The sequence below is a fragment of the Halyomorpha halys genome, unplaced genomic scaffold (genome assembly GCF_000696795.3).
Source record: "Halyomorpha halys isolate HHAL.00 unplaced genomic scaffold, Hhal_1.1 Scaffold34.1, whole genome shotgun sequence".
Classification (NCBI taxonomy): Eukaryota; Metazoa; Arthropoda; class Insecta; order Hemiptera; family Pentatomidae; genus Halyomorpha; species Halyomorpha halys.
This window is the reverse complement of record NW_027105031.1, coordinates 860,108-867,550: the sequence shown is the minus strand read 5'-3', so window position 1 is coordinate 867,550 and position 7,443 is coordinate 860,108. Positions and strand designations below refer to the sequence as shown.

Here is a 7,443-nt window from a genome sequence, read left to right as displayed (position 1 = left end):
TAATCTCGGGATAAGTATTATTTATTGTATAAATGTGTTAATTTTTTTTCATTCCTGCGATAAAAAAAACATCAACAGTGTTTAAATAGATAAAAAATTGAATTAGTGACACTGTAATTTTGGTAACTCATGATGATATTTTTTTGGCTGAATTTAAAAGCATATGAAATTAAATTTTTTTGTCTACTTTTTCGTTTTTTATCAATTATTTTTCTTCTGAGGTCAAAATATTTTTTTCAAAAACACTTTCTATAAAAGTTTTTAAACTTTAAATTTTTTAATCTGGATATTAATATATAATTGATGACGTTATATAATAAAATTCAATAAAAGTTTTTTTTAGTTCTTAAGCTAAATTATTGTTGGAACCGTTTTTTTTTTTAAATGATCAGCTTTGTAAAGTTACTTGTCCAGATGATATCCTATTTTGTTGAAAATGTATTAAGCAAAATCTTTATATAAGGATATTTTCGATTGTTCCATAGTCTGGTTTTGCGTTCCCAAGATGCTTACCCAAGTAGGATATACCTTTAGATGCATTTCTATGCAGACTGTTGTAGGTCTAAAGACAGTCGTGACGTAAGACTAATAAACCATCCTCTGAGACTATATTTTCTCGGTCAGATGTCCACATCACTACACAAGTGATATTTAAACAACACAGATATTTTGTTATAATATACAGAGAATGGTTATCACTCGCGTACTATATTGCACTGTACATGCTCAATTTTGTATGTGTAAATTGACCTGTCTGTAACAAGTTATAAAATAAAGTTATATAAATAACAAGTTATTCATATTTTCACATACATTTCCATATACCTCTTTTTTATTTATTTTGCATATTATTGATTTTTCAATAAGCATTCTCCTTTGTTATCGTGTAGTCAGCTGTAGACAAGTGGTTACAGAGACGTCGTCTTTGTGTATAGTCACAAAGAAGAATCACATACGAATATGTGTGTACAGATCCGTTATGATAACGAAAATCGCATGGCTTTGTTGTATATCGTCGGCATGGCAATGTGTCAACTGGAGTGGACTTTATCAGTTCTTGGTTTACCCTGTGACCACAGACTAATCGTTAGAAGATGTCTTTGCAACGTAACTACTACTGTGGTGAGGCTTTAGAATTTATTTTAGTTCTTCAATTTTGTTACGATTCTTCAAGATTCAAAATATGTGCTTGAAGAGTTTCTGAAGCATTAAATTGGACAGTGCATTGAAATTGCAATACAAAATTGACCATAAATTAGTGATAATCGAATATTGGAGATAAGTTAAAAATAAACATAGGCGAGAGGATCTATATTATGACTCTTTTCATATTTCATGAACCCCTACAAGATAACTTGTAAATACATGTATTATATATTATTTTTATAATCCGTATTATATTTATATTATCAATAAAGAGGTTTTTAAAATAAAAAAAATTCATGAACCCTCCTTCCAAAACAAGACGTCCATAATGTTAAACTGTATGTAGAACTGGAGCGATTGGTTAGTACAGATTTTCGAATCTATGACGGCAAAATTCATATTCAAATATGAATCTCATTCTCGTACTGTAAGTTGCAGATGAGTGACATTAGAGAGGTGAATCAGAGAGGGTATAACAATTATTTTCGTAGATATTCATCATTTGATTCACTACAAAGAAAAAAGTAATATACTGATTAATAAATGGCCTATTGACAAGGTGCTCATTACAAGGGAATGCTATGCGGGAAGAGTATTATGCTTCCAGCGATTGTTCCCATCAGTGACCACAATGAACTAACTTTAGGTCAAGGTCCCGCGCGCATAACGGGACATTTCTGTAGTTAGAGTTAGCCAAAATTGGGCTATAGTAAAACTATTAGAAAATTCATGTCTCCTTGGGTGAGTGTGTAACCTAAAGGAGAACATTTTAGCGGGTTGTTCCACTTCGTCCACGCGAGTCAAATCCTCTGCACGGAACCACAGTCATTTTGTCACGGCACAAATTTATGTAATGATCATTACAAAACTGGGTATTATTCTCACTGAAATAACTTAACAGTGCTTAAATGCCGAATTTTCAAAAAAAATATTAGTCTTAAGTACCTTAAGTTCTTATCGGTAATGTTAAATAATGGATACATATAAAATATGAAAGTTCGATAATGAAGAATTTTCCTACTCCCATGGTTGTTATGTCAATAGTCAGATTTTTCTTTCATTTATACATATTTATAAATATGTTTTCTTTCTAAATAATAAAGATATTTTGTTATAATATACAGCATATGGTTTTCACTTGCAGGGCGTACCATTTATTGCTCAATTTCGTCTTCAAAAATCTGTTTATATAAATAACAACTTATTCATATTTTCACATACATTTCCATATACCTCTTTTTTGTTTATTTTAGATAGTAATGTATTTCTCAATATGTATTTTCCTTCGTTATCGTGTAGTCAGCCTCATCACTATCAGGTTGTTATCACTTGCGTCGTCATCATATTTTAATGTGTAAATGTATAAGAGACATCTTTACTTTAACCGTTTAGGTTTAGTTCAATTGTAGCACAATTATAATAATTAATGAAAATCCAATCTTTGCTTAATTAGTTTATGAAGTGCGACTTCAACTTAAGGTCAGGTGTTACTTCACTTTTGACTGGTTGGGTATTATTAGTGGACTGTATATTGAAATTAATTGCAATGAAAATAAAACATTATTTTCAAAAGAGTCAAGAAAAGTCACCTCTTTGTTGTGCACCCTGTCTGCGGATGGATTAGTCAAAAATTAAGTGTAACGAATGAATTCATTAGGGATGTTTCTTTGCTTTTTTTTTAATAGAAAATTCATCTTGAAAAAAGATATTTGTTTAGTTTTTAGCCGGTTTTAATTTTGGTTGTAAAACCGGCTGCTGGCAAAACAGTAAAATGAATTGAAAAATTAATACCCTCCCTTCAATCCCCAAAAAAATAGACTCTTTGAGAAGAAAAAATATGGGTTTTCATAGGGAACCCGTTTGTTGGACTCTAATTCATGAAACCCGTTAACAAGAGACAATTAACTGCGGCAATTTTTTGTACTTAAAAAACCTTAGGTTTCTAGTTATAAGCGAAAGAGTTTCAGAATTTTTTCTACTTTTGTTTAGCACTTTTACAGGAAAGGTCCCAGCCTGAAATTTGTATTCAGCACCCCAAAACATTTAAAATTGTTTAAAATAAAAAAAAAAAAAACTTTAGTAAGTTTTGAATTATTGAAAACATCCTTTTTTAACCGTAACGATCTAGTGATTGCTTGTGTGAGTTGCTGGAGGTTTTGAATCTTACTATTTGACAATGGTGATTGTTAATATTAATAATTCTATTTGCAAATGTTCAGCGAGTTCTGGTCTGTGGAAAAAACCTGAGTAACCTGCCTAGAGCTGTGGCTATTATATTACTGGGAAACACACTGTAGAGAAAGAGAACCAGTCCATATAAGAAACCCAACAGTGGATCATAACGGATTAGCATAATTTCAAAAACCTACGTCAATAGCCAGCTAGTGATTATGAAACGATGGCGAATAAAAAGGAACCATCCTTGTCCTGAGAATCTCCTGATTTCGAAAACAAGATTGGGAGCCATGAGGGAGAAACCAGAACCAGTTTGGGTCCTTCGGCGGGTTCATAATCAGCGCCAAATTTCAAAACGTAATCATACGATTCGTCGAGGTGAACGCCCCATGGCTTCTGTGATTTTCATTACATCCTGATTTCTTTCCAATTACACTGGCGCCAATTTATGACGTTATAGACTGTCAACGCTATAGTGAGCATTCATCTTTTTTCTTAATGGTGATAGCAAATATTAGATATAATTGCAAAGTATTGCAGAAGGACATCTTTATCGGAACAATGTTCTAAAGCAGTCGGTATACTTCATAAGGTAAAGAGCTAATTTCACCGTTGAAGGGGGCTAGCTATATTTTAATAAATATAGTGTTTTGCTTCCATTTCCTCAGAAAATTTTACAAAAGAAGTTTTTTTGGTTTCTCAATTAATTTTCTATAATATTCAATGTTTGATAAAAAATTGATGTCGAGTTATACTACAAATAGGAAATGCAATCTTTTTAACTCGGTCTAAATCCGACAAGTTCTTTTATGCGTTGAAGATAATTACTGCCTTTTGTAAATCTTTAGTAATAATTAGAATTTCATTCGAAAGAAATTTATATTTTTCTCCTTCTAGTGTCTCAATTACAGTCGCGAAACATATGAATTTTCCATATGCCTATTTGTTAAAGTCTAGCAATCGCATTTCAAAAGCTGCTATTTCAATTCCAAAAGTCTAAAATGATGTTGATTCGTTTACTTTCCCTTTGATAGGATCTATTGTAAATATCATAGTTTCTGTCAGTTGTAGGACGTTTTGAAATCCTTTTAGAAAATATTCGTTCATTTTTAAAATTGCTTTTTAAAAAATATTTTAATATCCGTGTGATGGTCTTGAAAAATGTGATAACGATTTTGTCATGTTTAAACCATCTTCCTATGATTAAGTGACTAGTTTTCTCTCAAAAACGAGATTTTAAGAGGCGAAAATGCAATATCTGACAAGATATAAAACAATTTTTCTTTTTTTATTAAAGTAGCACAATGTGGCCTTCTAGCCGCGATTGGCCGTGCCAGTGTTACATATATACAGAATTTCCACTTCTGACTTTTTTTTGGAAGTGAATCACATATGAATCCGACAATACCGCAACTACTTTACTTCATACTTAATCGAGCCTTTACTTCAAGTAAATAAATCTTTTTTTTTTATAAATCAGATCGCCTCATATAATTGCATTCAACCTTATTCAAGCTCAAAGGTCCTGGATTTTAAAGGGAATTGTAGAACTAATGTATCCACAAAGATGACAAAATGAAACACGGTTAAATTATATATAACAGGAAATTTGCTACCAAGCCTCGACAGACTGAAAAAAATACGGCATGCAACAACCCTGCCAATAAAAGGAAGCCCTTGTAGGATGTCACTTAAGATGGAAAAGAAATTTTCTCTGGAAGTAGATTTGTTATTTGTGGAAAGTAGGTTATCTGTCTTGTTTCGTAATATGTGGCGGGGAAGAGCTTAACATTTATGAGAAGAAAGTAATCCGCAGAATGCTCGAATAACAAAAGAAAAATCAACGTGGGTTGATTTCGTATCGTCGTAATATTTATTTGAAAATTTTGTACTAATGATTTACTTCAAAATTTGTTTTATTAAGAAATCTTATCACAGTAAACTTTTTGAAGTTTTTATCTTTAAAAAGAAAAAAAAAGTTAAAGTTAATAACTTATGCAAAGTATATTGCTCGCTACAACTTATCTTGTACTGTGTAGCTAATTGTATAAATACAAAATTAGCTATATTCCATATAATTACATACAAATTCCTTCAAAATTTAATTTAAGGGTACAGGTAAAAGCCAATAAAGCAAAAATTAAAAAAAAAAACATAACAAGCATCACTAATAAAAAATTTTAAATTCTTATCGAAAGTAAAAAGATGAAAATATGTACAAATACAAAAATCTATCACCAAGAAATAAATAAAATCAACTGATAATAATAACAAAACAAAAACCATTTCGACAGTAAAATCTAATGCTAATAAAAAACATTACTATATGGAAAATAGATTCATCAATGATGACTGAAGTAAAACAACATACAACACCAGTAATAAAAACAACAATATAACAATTAAAAAAAATCTGAGTTGAAATAAATTTCATAAAATCCTAAAATTGTATACAAGAAAATACTGGGTTTTTGAATAATTTGCTTACTGGCATGAGTACGAACAATGGACAGTATTGATTTACGGAATCCCACAGAAAGAGAAGATGGGTCAACTTATTCCCGCAAAGAGAGGATTTGAAATATTTTGTCTTTGTTTGAAAGTCTAAACAAATCTAAGCGTAGAAAATGATTTTTTTTGTTTTTTTTTCGAAATTATAAACAAAAGATCTTGTGTAATATATTTAATTTACCAGATATTCTATACTTAAAAAGATAAATAATAAAATGAAGACCAAAAAAATGAAAAGCCTGAAATTTGCACTCTGTGTTCAATGCCATTGAAGATACCTACCGCTCGGTAATAATACATAAAACCTGTACACTCACTATAACACACTAGCACACTGACTATAACACTCACATTACAACTCTTAATATTATAACAATCATTAAACTCTTAGTTCCTGAAATACAATATTTAAAAAAAAATGCAGAAAATTAAAATTTTGTGGATTCATTTTTACCAATATCTCAGGAGCTGTTGTACATATGCCTTTAGTACTCAATTTGGTGCTTGTTATGTTTGTTTTTTTCAATTTTTGATTTACCCAAAATTAGGGAAGCTTTGTATTCATTTAGGAAATTAAAAGAAAAAATACCTGCTTATTTGGGTGTCTGCCTACCTATACTCAAAGCCATGTAATGTGCTCTAACCTTAAATTAAATTTTGAAGAAATTTGTTTGTAATAATGTAAAATAAAGCTAATTATGTATTCACACAAAATAAGTTGTAAAGAAGCTGTAGCGAGGTATATACTTAGCATAAGTTTTTAACTTCAACTTTTTTTTTTTTAAAATTTACACTGAGAAAAATAAATTAAAAAAAAACCAATTTTTTTTCTATTATTCAAACATTCTGCGGGATACTTTCGTCTAAGTATTTTCTAATGATTATCATCGTTTGTAGCAGATACGATGTTTGCCAAAATAAGTTCGCAAAACTTTGATTTCTCTTTATTTAGAAAAAAAAATAATTGATTTTTGAAAAACTGTATCTCGGAAACTATTGAACCTAGAAGCTCTATGAGGGCTCAACTTTTTGATAATTTATACTCCTTTAAAAATGATTTTATTATTTTTTATTTTGCTGTAGATTACTTTACTAATATTAAGCACTTTTTGTGTTACTTATTCTTTTCTTTAAAAAAAAAATAACATAATCTTTCTCAGCATGAAATTTTCTGTACATTGACCCCACACAAATATTTAATTATTTAAAAAACAAATTGATTATTTTTTTTCCTTAGAAAGCTTACAACAGATCATTTAAATTTGCCTAAAATAAAAGATTCTTTGGACTATTCCTCTTCGCTTTATATTTTAGTTTATTCTATGTTGCTACGACTTGTGACTAAATATTGTTGAAATTCATACATCTCTAAAATAGTAATAAGATTTGTAGCCCATGGAAGTGATTAGGTAATATTAATTTATTGGGGAGGGGGAGAAGAAATTATCTTGTCCCTCCCCTCCTGTATCCCTTCCTTCCATTCAGTTCTTACGGTGCAGTTGGGTTTCAGTGATATAAGGCAGAGGCTGTCTTTATAGTGTGTTAAGCGAGGTATCTATCTACACTCCTTCAATAATATATAGTGCGATAATTTTTTTTTTATATACTTAC

General features: G+C 30.2%; 1 protein-coding gene across 4 annotated transcripts in view; it reads left to right on the top strand.

Annotated features, from left to right (window-relative positions):
• LOC106686120 (sodium-coupled monocarboxylate transporter 2) overlaps window positions 1–7,443 on the top strand; it is a 131,231-nt gene that overhangs the window by 63,039 nt on the left and 60,749 nt on the right. Inside the window, exon 1 of one of the 4 annotated variants that reach the window (XM_014429302.3) lies at window positions 7,313–7,383. The exons of the other annotated variants lie outside the window; for them this stretch is intronic. The gene's annotated coding sequence lies outside the window, so the exon portion shown is untranslated. Of the gene's footprint in view, window positions 1–7,312; window positions 7,384–7,443 lie in introns of those variants that run through there. 4 annotated transcript variants of the gene reach the window in all.